Raw genomic sequence first — 17,272 nt, 5'->3', positions numbered from 1 at the left:
TGGCTGATGCCAGGGTTTGGGCCATGATTGCTAAGAATATTGCACCGATTTTAGTAGAAGGTCTAAAGAACATTTACTGTTTTAAACTCTATTAAGGCAAACATACATGAACTGAGAAGAACTTACACTTTTACTTATCTTAAACCTGATTCAAGTCTAACTTCAAAAAGTAACTATTCACTCATTTATTCAACTAATAGTTTTTGAGTAGGTATTACGTTCCAGGCACGGTTCTGGAAGCTTGGAATATAAAAGTGCACAAAAGAGACAGCTCCAAGCCTTCCTGGAATTTGTAGTTTAGCAAGTAGCAGTATTTCCATGGCCACCTCCATGGCCCAAGCCACCACCATCTCTCACCTGGACAAACACTGGAACTCCCTACTTCTCTCCCTACTTCCACTCTGACCTCCCTTCCATCCAGGCTCCACACAGCAGCCAGAGTGACATTTTTAAAAAGTTAGTTACATTATGCATTCCACTCCCCTGCTTAAATCTCTCCAGGAGCTTCCAATCATGCTTAGAAGTCCAAACTCCATTGGTCTTCAAGTCTGTACAGAATCTGGCTCTCTGCCTTATCTGTCACTTTTCTCATACTCCTCTCCCCACCACTCAGCACTTGGCCTTCTTTCTGTTCCTCCAGCAAGCCAAGCTGGTTCCACTGGGCTTTGCACTTGCTGTTTTCTCCACGGAATGCTCTTCCCTATTTGTCTCATGGCCATTCCTTTGTAACATTTAGGCCTTAGCTAAAACGTCACATCCTTAGAAAGGTCTTCCATGACCCTCCAAAACTACAGTCACTTTCTATCAAATTAATTGGTTTACTTTTCTTTATCTCATTTATCATCACATGAAATCATCTTCTTCATTTATTTACTTTTTTATTGATTAAAATATAATCCATAAGAGCAAAGACCTTGCCTACCCTGTCTTCTGGAATGATGTCTGATATAGAGTAGGGGATCAGTAAGCCCTTGATGAACAGATGAGTAAGAATTTGGGAAACTCTTCTCTATGGACCAGAATTTCTTCATCTATAATATGAAGGATTTGAACTAGATGTTCTCAAGGGTGGTTTCCTGCATTTTATCATGCTAAGATTGCTTTTGCTAATATTTCAAGGGGTATACCCTAATATTTCAAGACATGGTGAACAAATCCATATTCAGCTCTGTCTGAGAGCTCATAAGATTCGAACTCTGTCTCCCTTGGGCCTCTGTATTTCAGCCTGAAGAGTCCCAATTATTCATATTGTACTCATGTGTCAATTGCCCTTTCACTCCCTTCACTCTTTCTTTCTGCTTCTTCACTCTGGATCCATCACATGCTTAAAATAAAACAACTAGAAGAGGATTTATTGTCAAACTGACAATAACTTTATGGAAGATGAAGACAATATTTCATGTTATATCTAGTACCTTCATGATGCTGCTGAATGTTATGGGAACCTTGCACCCTGTCACAGCACATCATTCCCTGCAGAGGGGCGTGCACCTGGAATTAAATGTTAAGCATACGTTGTGTGACAGCCACTGTGTTAGGTGCTTCCACATGCATTATCTCATTTTATCACTATGGGTGCCCAGCGAGGTAGGTATTATTATATTCATTTTACAGTAAAAGGAGTTGAAACCATGAAGTGTGAAAAATCTTGCCTGTGGTTATACAGTGGTAAGTGAATGAGTTAGGCTTCTACCTAGCCTCAGATCCCACTACCCAGCATGATAACATGTGTTGAGTGAGTACAGTTATTTCCAGATTGTTTTCCAGAGCCTGAATTATTCAATGCTCACTTGTCTCTGAACTTCTTTTCACACTGGGTGTCTCATCACTGGATTGCCAGCTCCTTAAGCAGAGTGCCAGACATTCTGAACACACAGCAAACAGTGACTAAATATTTGTTGAATAACCCAACAAAGGAATACAAGAAAATTAAAAACTAGAGTTTTTAGCCTTTGCTTCTCACTTATTCTCTTTACACAGATGCTTAGACATCTTCCACTGAAACTTGTAAGGCAAGGGTTAGTTAATTCAAGTTGAATGTTAGGGTTTTACAAGTGTAGGGAAGCTGCTCAGAGCTACAGAATTGGATATGAATGCCTCTTGTAAGGCTGTTATATGACTAGGACAACTGCAAGGCAGGTTAGAGCCAATAAGTTTTGATCAATAGATAAAGTATATTACCTCAACATCTTGGCTTTGTTTATTATATTATTCATGGCTTCTTCTCAAAGACAACTACATCCAAAATTCTGACCACACTCTCTACACTGTTAGTTATATAGAGTTAGGTAGCAAGACAACTGTTCTAGTGCAAATCTGGTGCATTCTTTCATTTTCATGAATAAGAATGCAGAGCATGTTTTTTTTTTTTCCACATATTCAGGCAATTTAATGTTAATTCTTATAATGTGTCCTGACAGGGAAAAAATACAGAAAGAGAAACGTTCTCAGAGGAGCCTAGGCAATTCCACAAGGTTGAAAGAAAGTGATGCCCCCATAGTTTCATTCCAGGTCCAGACAGAAAGGTCACAAGACTATATTGCCTTCACTGTCTCAATACCCACAATTATCATACTTAACTAATTAATTCTCTGTATCATGAAAACTTAAAGATGTTAGAAAATCAACTCAAATCCAACATTTTGGAAGTAGCTTTAACTTTAAGGAACTTAATGTAACATGAGACTCCCTCCGCCACACCCCTACCTACACACTGACCAAATATGTAAGCCGAGGGGGAAAGAAAGATAGTTCTCAAATGGCTATTTAGTCTTTGCTTTGGGACACAGAATGCTGAGAAAATGCTTGAGGTTTCCTAAATGCCACCACCATGGGAACCTCTGGGTTCCCATCAGGGATAATGGAGGTTCAGAAAGTCCATGGCTTGCAAACCATTACCCACTTCACGATTCAAAGAAAGTTTGACGTGGGCATCAATTAAAGCTCACTGGTTTGGATTACAATTTGCAATACATTTTCAAAAGGAGTTAACCCTTGAAGTAATCCTTATCCAAAGGGCTGCTGCTTTTCCAAGTGCTCTCTAGCAAACTTGCCTCACAATGATCAGCTTGGGTATTTTTTAAAGGGCTTCTTGCCATCTACTGACCTGACAAGCCAACATTCCACCTCATCAGAAATTACTGCAGAATCATATCCCAAAGGGCTTGCTTTGAACATTTCCCTTTAATCTCTCTGCTAAATGGTATTAATGATAATTATTACTCTTCTGATTAGATATCCCAAACTGCTTTCATATGGTATTATCTCATCCAGAAGAGCTTATTAAGTTTTTTGTCTCTAGATGTAGTTACATTTATTTACCCAAACATACTCTTAAGCACTCCTAGAATAATTCTATAACAAAATCAGTACCTCGGGTGAAATGAAGTAATGCCAGCAGTACAAATGTTTGTCTCTACTCCAAATTATGTAACTTACTTATGGAAACTTAACACATATAAAAGATATTTTACTGGCAATACTGTTGTTATGCATTATTACTATCATTTTAACTTTCAGATTCTAGTATCTAAATTTTTCTTTCTCAATAACAAAAAAAAATTGTGATCATTCTTTATAATGTATTAAATGCTTTATCATAAAATCTCAATGGCTCTTTGGAAAAAAGTCCTAAATGAAGCTTTGTTACACAATAAAAATGATAATGTAACATCAGAAGCTATTATGTACTTTACATGAATATGTCTCAGTGCATCAAGAAGAGGTACAGAATTGTACTTAATCTGTAAACAGTCAACCATTTCTCAAAAATGAGAAGAAATGTCAGTTGTAATGAAGTAGTAATGCCAGGTGTATTTTACAGAAGAAAAGTGGAAATGAAAAGAACGGTTTACTTGGTATTGTAGATGGGTGTGGTCTATTCTTTATTAACAATGACATTAAATTTTAAAAGCCATTATTTGGTTTTGAATCACTTTGGATTTGTTTGCAAAAATGTTTGTTTTCTTTCAGGTAGGATGTGATGAAGTAATGTATAGCATAGAAGAATAAATCTGGATATCTGATTCTCTCCATCTTGTTTTGTTTTGTAAATTCTGGCCCCTTTACTGATATCCAAAAATAGGACTCAATTAAACCATAGAGGTAATGAATTAAACATGGTGTTAGGTCTGTCTGAAAGACATGGACCGCTTTTCTAGCATACGGGCAGTCCATGATATGTTGGGAGCCTATTTCACTAGCAAAATTGTCATGGGTAGTTGCTATGCTTTGGGTTATGTGATCCAAAATTTTTCACATTCCTGACCCTAATCAACTGAACCAGGGATTCATGATTGACCCAAAAGCTAAACATGAGCAAGAATGCTGGCTACTCAACATCACTAATTATTAGAGAAATGTAAACCAAAACTACAATGAGGTATCACCTCACACCGGTTAGAATGGACATCATCAGAAAATCTACAAACAACAAATGTTGGAGAGGGTATGGAGAAAAGGGAACCCCCTTGCACTGTTGGTGGGAATGTAAATTGATACAGCCACCATGGATAACAGTATGGAGGTTCCTTAAAAAACTAAAAGTACGATTACCATATGACCCAGCAATCCCACTACTGGGTACATACCCAGAGAAAACCATAATTCAAAAAGACACATACACCCCAATGTTCATTGCAGCACTATTTACAATAGTCAGGTCATGGAAGCAACCTAAATGCCATTGACAGATGAATGGGTAAAGAAGATGTGGCAATATATACAATGGAATATTACTCAGCCATAAAAAGGAACGAAATTGGGTCATTTGTGGAGATGTGGATGGACCTAGAGACTGTCATACAGAGTGAAGTAAGTCAGAAGGAGAAAAACAAATATCATATATTAACGCATATATGTGGAATCTAGAAAAATGGTACAGATGAACTGGTTTGCAAGGCAGAAATAGAGACACAGATGTAGAGAACAAACGTATGGACACCAAGGGGTGGGTGGGGACGGTGGTGGTGGGATGAATTGGGAGATTGGGATTGACATATATACACTAATATGTATAAAATAGATAACTAATAAGAACCTGCTGTATAAAAAAAAATAAAACTCAAAAAATAAAATAATATTAAAAAAAAAAAGAATGCTGCCTAACTGATGTGCTCTATTTTGGAGAGTAATTAACAACTTATTCATATCCTTCCTCTTGACATGTCTTGAAATCATTATGACAAGTAAGACACACTAAAGTGACACAGCGGCTGAGAGAGACATTGAGAAGGCATTAAGCAGTACCAGAAGTAGAAGCCATGAGGAAATAGAGTCTGGAATAGGCAGAAGCCGTGAAGCAGAAAGGAAAGTTGCAAGAAGAAAATCAACCATGGCCATGGAAGTGAACAGGGAAAAGCAGAGCAAAGTAGTTGAGCCACGAGTCTTGTAGATTACCAGCCTGGTTGATTGGCACCAGAATGTTGCTATGTTGTGATCACTGTTCTTGTTCCCAAGGACTGGTTGTGCAAGCTGAGGCTGTTGTTTCCTTAATTCCCCACTGCAGACTTACAATAGAGTGCCACCCATCACTTGAGGTAAACTAGAGCGTGTTCCTTGTCATCTGAAAGGGCATAATGAAAACAGCCAGCCATAGCTACATGTAGAAATCTTTTTACAAGGGAATTCTTCAGGGTTGGGACAGGAAATTTCTAATGTCAACAAAACTGACTTTGATTTGCTATTGTACAATTTTTAAGTTCATTGTTTTTCTAATTATTAAAGTGAAGTTACACTCAGTACAGAAGACTTGAAAATTGCAGAAAAGCTTGAAAAAAAAAGTCACTCATAATCCCCACAACCAGAGATACTGCTGTGTGTGCCTATGTCCACAGAGCATTTTAAAGCAGGGGTAACAGGATGTTATACTGAGACCCAGCCTGTCTCAGTTTTAGCTGAGGCATGAAAGCAAGTGATTCCACATACTCAATTGAATTGTGAGAAGACCAGTAGGAGAATTTGTTTGGTAGGATTTATAAAAACAAACCAAAAAAAAAAAAAAAAAAAAAGAAAGAAAGTCAAAGACCTTATCCTATGTTTTCTTCTGCTTTTACAGTTTCCAGTCTTACGTGTAAGCCTTTTGAGTTGATATTTGTGTATGCGGTAAGGCAAGGGTCCAATATCATTCTTTTGTATGTGGATATCCAGTTTTCCCTACATCATTTTTTGAACAGGTTATCCTTTGTACTTCGTGTATTCTTAGCACCCTTGTCAAAGATCAGTTGACATTGGGACTTCTCTGGTGGTCCAGTGCGTAAGACTCCATGCTCCCAGTGCAGGGGGCCCAGGTTCTAAATGCCACATGCATGCTGCAACTAAGGAGTCCGCGTGCCACAACTAAGGAGTCTGCATGCTGCAACTAAGAAGCCCGCATGCCGCAACTTGGAGCCTGGTGCAGCCAAAATAAATACACAAATAAATATTAAAAAAAAAAAAGATCAGTTGACATATATGTATGGATTTATTTCTGGACTCTCTGTTCTGTTCCATTGGTCTATATATCTATCTTTACACCAGTATCATACTGTTTTAGTTACTGTAGCTTTGTAATATATTTTGACATCAGGACGTGTGATGTGATTTCATGGATATGACATCAAAAGCATAGGCAACAAAAGCAAAAGTAGACAAGAGGACTATATCAAACTAAAAAGCTTCTGCACAGCAAAGGAAACAACCAGTAGGGTGTAAAAGCTAACTATGGAATAGGAGAAAATATGTGCAAACTATATTTCTGATAAAAGGTTAATTTCTAAGTTATACAAGGAACTCCTACAACTCAATAGCAAAAAACCTAATAACCTAATTTAAAGATGGGCTAAGGACTTGAATAGACATTTCTCCAAAGAAGGCATACAAATGACCTATAGATATATAAAAAGATGCTCAATGTCAGCAATCATCAGGCAAATGCAAATCAAAACCACAATGAGATCACCTCACACCTGTTGGGATGGCCATTGTAGTAGTAATAATAATAATAATAATAGACAGCAAGTGTTGGCAAGGATGTAGAGAAATTGGAACCCTTGTGCACTGTTGATGGGAATCCAAAATGGTGCAGTTATTATGGAAAACAGCATGGAGGTTCCTCAAAAAATTAAAAATAGAATTACCATATGATATAGCAATCCCATTTCTGGGTATTTATCCCAAGTAATTGAAATCAGAGTCTAGAAAAGATATTAGCACTCCCTTGTTCACTGCACCATTATGAATAATAGCCACGATGTAGAAACAATCTAAATGCCCATCAATAGATGAACTGGTAAAAGAAAATGTGGTATATACATATAATAGAATATTATTCAGCTGTAAAAAAGAAGGAAATCCTGCAATATGCAACATGGATGAACCTTGAGGACATTATGACAAATGAAAGAAGCCAATCACAGAAGGACAAATAATACATGATTCCACTTATATGAGGTTTCTAAAATAGTCAAACTCATAAAAGCAAAGAATATATTGATGGTTGCCAGAGGTTGGGGGAGGGGGAAATGAGGAGTTGCTAATTAACAGGTATAAAATTTCATTTATTCATGAGTGAATAAATTCTAGAGATCTGCTGTACAACACTGTGCCTGTAGGTAACAATACTGTCCTGTGCACTGAAAAATCTGTTAAGAGGGTGGATCTCATGGTAGGGTAACAAGTCCCCTTACCCACATTGGTTCAGAAGAGCAGAGACACAGAGTCTTTTTTTACAGAGGGGCTTCAACAGTACCACTGAAAGAGCTTAATATATGTCCTTTAGAGTTTTGGGGAAAGGACAACTGGTGTCTAACTCCTGCCTAAGAAGCATAAGTTTGAGAAACTGGGGCCAGCCAGCCTAGAGTGAGGGAAGTAAGGGGAGACTGAAGGGAGATTGCTCAGCTGGCAGTCAGTCCTCACTTCCAGAGTTTCTCATGCATGAACAGTTCTACGCATTTCTCATGGACAAGACATGGGCCACAGGAGAGGCTGAGGGGGGGCTGAGGTTCTCTTAGTTCATGTCCACGATAGCTGGCTCAAGAGGCGAAGAAACCTTAATAGAAAGGCTGTGAGTGAATCATAAGATTCCTAGGGACATGGAGGGGTTGGCAGAGAGCAGGGGAGGGCACATCATGGTATCAAGAGAGCCTGAAAACCCCACCTGAGCACACAAGAGGCATATTTAAACACCTGCCCGGCCTCAGAGACCGTGAAGCCACCCCAGTCAAGAAAGAGCTTCCTAACATACACCCCCACCCAAACATGTACCTCTCCTCCCCTCCATCCTCCACTTCAACTCTGGAATGGTCAAGAACTACCTTCGAGGGGATGGAGAGTAGAGGCTGACAGGGAAAAGGTAGGATCAAACCCCTCCTTACTGTTACAGGCTTCTCACTGCCGCAAGCTGTGGCTGTGTGAGAGGAAATGGCTGCTGCTCTGAATAACACTGGAATTAATCAGGGACTGGACAATCTAATTATTGTATTGAATTGAGACAGTGGTTTTGTGTCTTCAAGTGACCAAAGGATGTTTACTACCTGAGAGTGAGCAGAAAAGTCATGGGACAGCCCATGTTTTTATCCAGTGGCATTTAAAGGCAAAACTAAAGGTGCTTTCTGATTATATCCCATGAGTCCTGATTTCTCAACATGCCAGTTATACATGTATACATTTTTCAAAATGTTTTTAAACTATAAATACTGTTTTGCAGCCAACATTTCCCACTTAGCATTATATTAAGAATGCTGCACTACATCAATATCCTTTTACCATTGTGTCTTTGTGCCATAGGATATGTACCTACCCCCCTAACATTAGATACATGAGTCATTTCTAATTTTTCACAGCCATAATGTTGAAATGAACGTAGTTCCAGCCTAGCATTGTGCACCTCTCTAATTAGCTTCTTAGGATAAATTTCCTTGAAGTAGAATTGTCAGAAAGAATGACCATGTTTTAATGACTGATGAAATACATTGACAAATTGCTCTGTGGAAAGCTTACATCAAATTTTTCTCCAACCAGCAGATTCTACATGTGTGCCAATTTTCCCATATCCTTGCCAACAGTAGTTATTATTGTTATTATTAATCTTGATAATCTGATATCTAATAAGAAAAAAATAATTTTTTCATTAAAAATTTTCTTTTATTACTGGAGAGGTTGAACATTATTTCATATGTTTATAGGCTATGTGTCATTTTTTAATGACTTACCTGCTCAACACCTTTGCTTATTATTGTAACTCAGGTATCACTGAAAATATTAGTTCTTTGAATCTCAAGGCAAAGGCCAAAAGAATGGCAGAGCTGGCAATTCTTGGTATTTGCTTCGAAGTGTAGCTCACAGACCAGTCTGTGGGTTACTAAGTGGGGGCTCAGGTTGGCCACTACTACTTGCCACAGAGCAGTGCTAGATGTTGTCTTCAGAGCACCTAGTTTTCTTGGTTGTTTGCTTCCTATTGCTCTTGCCTCTATGGAAGTACAAAGAGAGGCATCGTGTGGCCCGACCACACAGACGCGATTGTCACAGATGCTCTCTGCAGTATTTTCATCTTTCCCCACCCAGTTGCCTCAGACTGGCATGGTTGCATAACATCACTGTCTGAGCTTATGTAAAGTTGCTGGTCCTGGATGGTGGGAACAATCAGATGGGTTCTAATCCCTTTGTTACTGTGGCTGATCAAATAACATCTATGTGTCTCATTTTCCTCATATGTAAAACTTCATGACCAGACCCCACACTTACCTGTCTGGACTTGTTTCCCATTACCCTCTCATTTAAACCCTATGTACCAACCATTCCAAACTCTTTGCATGCTCTCTGGGCCTTTTTCCAAGTTTCTCTTTGGTTTGCAATGCCCTTCCTTAAACAGTTTTTTGTCCCATGATTAACTCAGGGCTGACACAACTAAAGGTTTGAAAAATGTTCTTTGAGTGAAAAAAAAAAAAGATTCAATTAAACTGTAATGAGAATTTAAATTTGTAAGAATGACTTGAAAGCACTAGGAAATTTAAGATCTAACAGTAGGAAAAGATACGTACAAAATAGCTGTGATATAACACAGGACATGATAGACCTTTAAAAGAAAAACAGATTCTCTATTCACAACACTTCTGAGTTAGTGCAGACCCCGCAGGTTAAGGGCTCAGTCCCACAAAACTAACTCCACTTCAGACACCAACCTCAAGTCCAGACTTCTAGGACTTCGACTGACGGGCTGTAAATTGGGGGTTTCCATGACCCCCTCTTCAGGGTTGACAACTTATTAGAACCGCTCACAGAACCCAGGTAAATAGTTTACTTACTATTACCAATTTATTACAAAGGATATTTTAAAGGATACAAATAAATAGCCAGATGAAGAGATATATATGACAAGATCCAGAAGGGTCCTGAGCACAGGAGCTTCTGTCCCTATGGAGTTTAGGATATGCCACCTCTTGGCATGTAGAGGCATTCTTGTTCACCAACTCAGAAGCTCTCTGAACTTTGTTGTTTATTGCTTTTATGGAGGCTTCATTATGTATGCATAACTAATAAAATAACTGGCCATTGGTGATTAAGGCGGGGGTGAAGTTAGGGGGTGGCTAAAATTTCCAGCCCTCTAATCACATGATTGGTTCCTCTGGCAACCAGCCCCCATCCTCCAAGAGTCACCACATTAATGTAAACTCAGGTGGTTGAAAGGGGCTTATAATGAATAACAAAAGATACTCCTCTTACCCCTCCCACTCAGGATATATTAAGGGCTTTAGACGTTCTGTGCCAGGAACCTGGGATGAATACCTAAACTATATATATTTCTTACTATATCAATCACATAATAGAAAAACGAGACTCTTACCAAGCCCAGCCAAGGCCCCACTGACTGTTCCCGGCCTGAGCCCCAGCGCCCACAAAACTGCCCCTACGTCCAGCAGAGATGGCAGCAGCCCCCTGGACCCAGGCAGCCCACAGCCCCGGAGACCTCAGCCCCCATCAACAGTGGGGACCCTCCAACCACCATACTGGAGTGATTCCAACTCAAAGCACACCCAGAGCCACCATCTGGTATCTGCCAGTTTTTCCAACTGACCTGTATCCCACCCAGCACCTCCCTACCCCCATTCCCACAATTCATGACATCAAAACACCGGCTTTTCCCCTTTTTCCTTGAGACTCAGGAGGGCCAAAGCAACAGCCTTTTGCTTTTTTTTCTCTCCCTTACCAAGGGTTAAAGGAAGGGATCCATTCTTATTGTTCAGAGGCACCAACTCCCTCCCCTAAATCAGGCTGAGAAGGAAACAGCCAGCTCTTACCTCCTCCTGGTTGTTTTTCTTTCCCATCCCAGTTTAATTTTTGTTTCCCCACTACCCCCTACCTCTGAAGCCATTTTATGAACTGTCATGTGCCACCTGAGCCTCCAGTAAAAACAAAAACAGGCTTTCCTGTTGAAAAAACAAAAAAAAAAAGAAAAGAAAACCGAGACTCCTGCTTTAAGATTAATTCTGGCTACGGGCTGGGAAAACATTCCTGAAGATGGGTCTTAAAGACAGGGAGATAAGCCTTGTTAGCTCAGAGTCTGAATCCACCATTGTTCCTCACTAGTGATGCTTATCCCCAGTGAATGGTGGAATGGTTTGGAAAGTAGGTACAGGGTGTGTGTGTGTGTGTGTGTGTGTGTGTGTGTGTGTGTGTGTGCATGCGTGCACAGAAGGGGGATGCATGCAGGCCATCATTGGCAGAGAGTAATCTGAGCAAAGGAAGCGAAGTAGGAGAGTGAAGAACTTCATTTTGTTCTTGTTTTATTTTAAATGGTCATAGGAAGTTTATATTTGCTGGCCTTGCATCAAGGGAAATCGTCCAAATTTACTCATGGAGGTCAACCATTATCCATTAATATTTTCAATACTGTCCTGGTCATTGGGTTATAAATAAGAATCCCAGAAACTCTGAAATTCTCTCAATTCTTTGGTACACAGAAATTTCAACACTAAGATCATGCAAGTCTTCTGGAGGCTCCTATGCTCTTATGTAAAGAACAGGGCTTGGAGGGGAAGCCAAAGATTTCTTTTTGTGGCCTCATGCCTATCACTCACACAGCTGGTGACTGCTCCCTGACTCAGCAGATTCAACTGAAAGCCTGAGATATGGAGAAAAGTGCCACATAACACTTTAAGACACAGTGAATTTCTATTTTATCAAAATGATTTTGTGCTGCTCTGCTATTTATCATTTGCAGAAAAAAATATAAACAGCTAGCCTAAATCTCATTCTCTATGTGAAAGATTGCTAAAAATTAGTGAACAATTTAGCAGAAGTTACCGAGGGTGAATAGATCTCTGGGGAGGATGAGGGAAACAATTCAGTTGATGGAATGCTCCAGCAAGCCAGCAGTTTTCCCACAATAAATAAACACTAGCTCTTTTCCTTAGGACTTTAGTTCCCAGTATTGACATGAATAGCCTTCCTGAATTGAAGATTTACATATTCTAACTAGAAATTAAAATTCAATAAGTGTGTTATATAGACTTGATTCGATGGAAGTGTTAACAAGCCATACTTGGAAGTCATTCTCCCCTTATCCACCTTCCACTTATCCACATCCAACCACCCTTCAAGGCCAGTTTCTTTATGAAGTCTTTCCTAATAATTTCAGCTACCATCCATCTTACCCTCATTCCAAAATCCTACTGTCTGTACTACCCATTAGGTACTTAGTCATGTGTAACCTTATAATATTATTTAAATTTTCAATTGTCTACCCAAATAGATCATAAATTTCTTGGGTTCTGCACTTTGCATTTACCATAGAAGTTTGCATATACCATAGAAGTTTGCATAGCCCATAAAAAAATAGTAGGTCCTCAAAATATTTGTCAATGATTTCTTATTTTAATAAAGATGAAAATATCACTAATCTTGATCCCCAAACATGTTGGGATTTAAGTACTCTACCATCATGTTAAACTTGGAAAGGTGTACCTTTTTCCTTTATCATCGTTCCTACTGAAGATACCATTCTCAGCCTTGCTGCTCTGAACCTAGAGGTATGTGTTCAACATATTCAGGCAAATTCTGAAATACCAGGGCCAGTGGTTTGCCGGGGGCTTCATCCTGGTGCACAGCATCTTACCTGATGGGTGCTGAGTAGCACAAGGTAGAATGATGGCTTTGCCTCTCTCTTCAGTGACTCTGGACAAGCTTCTGGACAAGATCCCCAATGCCCTAGGCTGGTGGGCAGGGCACACAGAAGAGGGGATTCCCCCACTTGCTGAAGGTGAAATACACTTCTGCTGAGCCCGGAATGAAGAGAAGGGTGCTGCTGCACTGCCACTTCAGAGGGAAACAGCCACTTGAAATGAAATGTCTTGCTTTTTCTTTGGAAGGGGGGAAAAGGTGTTTTAATGATTAGTTGGTCTTAATTATTTTTGCTTATAATAGGAGAGAGATAAAGCTCCTGATAGAAGTCCAGAGCTGAAAGGGAGGAAATGAAACCCGCTGCAGTTTCCTCTGGCAGGCGGTTCCTGTGGGCCAATCAGTCCCCTCCTCTCTTGTCAGGTGGCTGCTTTCCGCTTCTCCCCAGATGTCCTTTACCAGGCCGCCTGGAGCTGGGGAACAAGCTTCAATCTCCCTAGTCAGAATTCTGCTTTGAAATCTGCTTACTCCTCCCTTCACCCCCAATCCCAGTGTCAGGCCTAAAACGAACTTAACTGTTAAGAGATAACATTCATCAAGAGATAACGTAATTTTTAAATGTTTAGAAGTTGATGGATGGAGGAATTGATGTCCTTTAATATTCATATATATTACCTCACCCGGGACTCACAAAGTGTAGAGTCCACTTGAATCTACCAGTTTCAGTGTAAACAGTAGGTCAAATACCAAAAACTCATCAAAGCCAGAAATCTAAGTTCATATGAACACTCCTTCCCCCTCCTCCTCCAGCCAATCAGCCACTAAGTCCTGCTAATTTAACTGTGCAAATATTTCTTGAATCTTTCCCCTTCTCTTCATCCCTAGTCAAGCCCCCTAAACATATCTGTCTTCTAATCTGGGCTTCACCCTTCATACAGAGCCATCTACCTAAGAGGCACATGTGACACTGTCACTCTTTTGCTAAGCATTTCAATGGCACCTCCTCACCCCCAGTTTGTACCAAGCCGTCTCTTGCAGGTCATTGGCTCTCACTCTGTATTCCAGTTCTAGCCACTGCTAATGGTGCTGCAACTCCATCAGGGTCTTTCACATCTTTGTGACTTATCTCCTCCTGCAAGTCTTCCCTGAGACCATACATGGGGTTAAATGATCTCTGTGTCCCTGTGTGCAACTACCTTATCACCTGCCACATTATAGTGAATATACTGTTTTCAAATCCATCTCCTTCACTACACTGAGAGATTGTGGAGAGCATTTTAGTATCTCTGGTACTAAGATCATGGTAGGATCTCATCTGTGAATAAATGAGTGTTTGATACCTAACAGAAGTGTTGTTGAGTCAATATACTGGAAAAAAAATCTACCCTATGGGGCTTTCACCCTCAAGAGGAACACAGAGGTACCCGACTCTGACCCCTGATGCTGTGAGGTGATGTGAGGAGGGTCCTGAGGCAGTGACAGGTTCCCAAGACAGTTGCCTTAATGCTGCAAATGGAGAAGCTTGTCATATCTGGCAGGTCCAAGAGAAAGAGGTGAAATTGCAAGGCTACCCCCAACACGTAACTTTGACGGTTGATTGACCTACAATAAAAAAAACTCCTGATGATGACCTACCTCCCAGGAAGGAAGCCAAAGGAGTAGTGAGGACCTGGCTTACCTCCCCAAGAGACCCAGGCCCCTGGAGGTGTAGAATCTTCCATCTTTAGGAGTTGCCACCTAGGAGTGCCTATAGTACCTCAGAGATGAAGCTCAGATGAGCTAAGAAGAGAAAAACATTTTAATCACTTTGATGATAAAACTGTAATCGTTTTGCAGCACTGTTTGGAAACTGTGACACTTACAACACTTAGTTGGCTTTTAGACACACGAAGATTGTTTATAATAAAAAAATTCACATTTACATATCATTTTGTTCCCCTTGAACTCTGCTTAAGGATCTGGGAGGCCCGGAACAAGTGGTTACATGCTGACACATGGAGGAAGTGAAAAAAGCTGGGGAAGCAGCTGGAGCCAGAGCTCAGGGGAACTGGGCGTATGAGGTGTGAGGCAAAGCTAGGTGAGGGGTGGTGCATGTGACTTTGAAGGTGGAGACAACTACCCTGGAGGGAATATGTTACTCATAAACCTTTTAAAGTTTTGCCTGGATGACAGCGACAAAGCAATTAAACAGCTATGGACAGACATGACCTACTTTACTGGCCTTTCCTGTTGTCTTTGGTGGAGGCGGTGCTATAGCCTAACCTACAACTAAGAATGTTTGGTGGGGTGTGAGGTTGGGGGTTGCTGAGAATAGGGAAGAAACTGATGTCCTTGAGGAAGAAGAGGCACTAGCAAGCAGGCCAAGTGGAGGGATCGCCAGACCCTCCTGACATACTCCCCCAGAGGGAAGGCCATTGTTAGCAGTCCCCTCAGCAAGCCCCAGTGATTTTTCTACTCTGAGGAGTGAAGTACCCAACACCAGCTACTTCGGGGACAACTTTCAGCAGACAGAGTTCTCCTTTGGCCTTCGGTGATCCTGAAGGGGACTGCAAAGTGTAGGCTCAAGTGCAAACACTCAATTACACTCAATTCAGCAACTCAGACCTGCCCTCAAGTGTGCATGATCCAAAAGTCATGCTTATCTACTTTATGGCATCTGGAAGAAAGGAAGAGGACCACACATAAAATACACGACAGATATTTTAAAAATAGGCCACAAAAAGCTTCTGCAGTTTAAACAGTTAAAAATGAAAAGAGGGGGACGAGAGGAAGATGGCGGAAGAGTAAGACGTGGAGATCACCTTCCTGCCCACAGATACACCAGAAATACATCTACACGTGGAACAACTCCTACAGAACACCTACTGAATGCTGGCAGAAGACCTCAGACCTCCCAAAAGGCAAGAAAGTCCCCACGTACCTGGGTAGGGCTAAAGAAAAAAGAATAAACAGAGACAAAAGAATAGGGACGGGACCTGCACCAGCGGGAGGGAGCTGTGAAGGAGGAAAGGTTTCCACACACTAGGAAGCCCCTTCGCGGGCGGAGACTGTGGGTGGCGGAGGGGGAAAGCTTCGAAGCCGCGGAGGAGAGCACAGCAACAGGGGTGCGCAGGGCAAAGCGGAGAGGTTCCCGCACAGAGGATCGCTGCCGACCGGCACTCACCAGCCCGAGAGGCTTGACTGCTCACCCGCCGGGGCGGGCGGGGCTGGGAGGTGAGGCTTGTGCTTCGGTCGGAGCGCAGGGAGAGGACTGGGGTTGGCGGTGTGAACACAGCCTGCAGGGGGTTAGTGAAGCCCGGCTAGCCGGGAGGGAGTCCAGGGAAAAGTCTGGAGCTGCCGAAGAGGCAAGAGACTTTTTCTTCCTTCTTTGTTTCCTGGTGCGCGAGGAGAGCGGATTAAGAGCGCTGCTTAAAGGAGCTCCAGAGACGGGCGCGAGCCACGGCTAAAAGCGCGGACCCCAGAGACGGGCATGAGATGCTAAGGCTGCTGCTGCCGCCACCAAGAAGCCTGTGTGCGAGCGCAGGTCACTATCCACACCTCCCTTCCGGGGAGCCTGTGCAGCCCGCCACTGCCAGGGTCCCGGGATCCAAGGACAGCTTCCCCGGGAGAACGCACGGCACGCCTCAGGCTGGTGCAATGTCACGCTGGCCTCTGCTGCACCCCTCCCTCCCCCCGACCTGAGTGAGCCAGAGTCCCTGAAGCAGCTGCTCCTTTAACCCTGTCCTGTCTGAGCAAAGAACAGACCCCCTCCAGCGACCTACATGCAGAGGCGGGGCCAAATCCAAAGCTGAGCCCCTGGGAGCTGTGAGAACAAAGGAGAGAAAGGGAAATCTCTCCCAGCAGCCTCAGAAGCAGCGGATTAAAGCTCCACAATCAACTTGATGTACCCTGCATCTGTGGAATACCTGAATAGACAACGAATCATCCCAAATTGAGGAGGTGGACTTTGGGAGAAAGATGGATTATTTTTTTCCCTTTTCCTCTTTTTGTGAGTATGTATGTGTATACTTCTGTGTGAGATTTTGTCTGTATAGCTTTGCTTCCACCATTTGTCCTAGGGTTCTATCTGTCCGTTTTTTAAAAAAATTTTTTTCTTAATAATTATTTATTTTAATAACTTTATTTTATTTTACCCTTCCTTCCTTCCTTCCTTCCTTCCTTCCTTCCTTCCTTCCTTCCT

The 17,272-nt window shown here is 41.6% G+C and overlaps 1 protein-coding gene across 3 annotated transcripts in view; it reads right to left on the bottom strand.

The window, feature by feature from the left end:
• Positions 1-17,272, bottom strand: part of EXPH5 (exophilin 5) — a 74,738-nt gene that overhangs the window by 36,600 nt on the left and 20,866 nt on the right. The window contains exon 1 of one of the 3 annotated variants that reach the window (XM_029208098.1): positions 13,091-13,278. The exons of the other annotated variants lie outside the window; for them this stretch is intronic. The gene's annotated coding sequence lies outside the window, so the exon portion shown is untranslated. Of the gene's footprint in view, positions 1-13,090; positions 13,279-17,272 lie in introns of those variants that run through there. 3 annotated transcript variants of the gene reach the window in all.

This window comes from Monodon monoceros, unplaced genomic scaffold (genome assembly GCF_005190385.1).
Source record: "Monodon monoceros isolate NGI ecotype Baffin Bay Population unplaced genomic scaffold, NGI_Narwhal_1 Super_Scaffold_7, whole genome shotgun sequence".
Lineage (NCBI taxonomy): Eukaryota > Metazoa > Chordata > Mammalia > Artiodactyla > Monodontidae > Monodon > Monodon monoceros.
The sequence above is the reverse complement of the archived record's forward strand: the minus strand, read 5'-3'. Positions and strand labels throughout refer to the sequence as shown.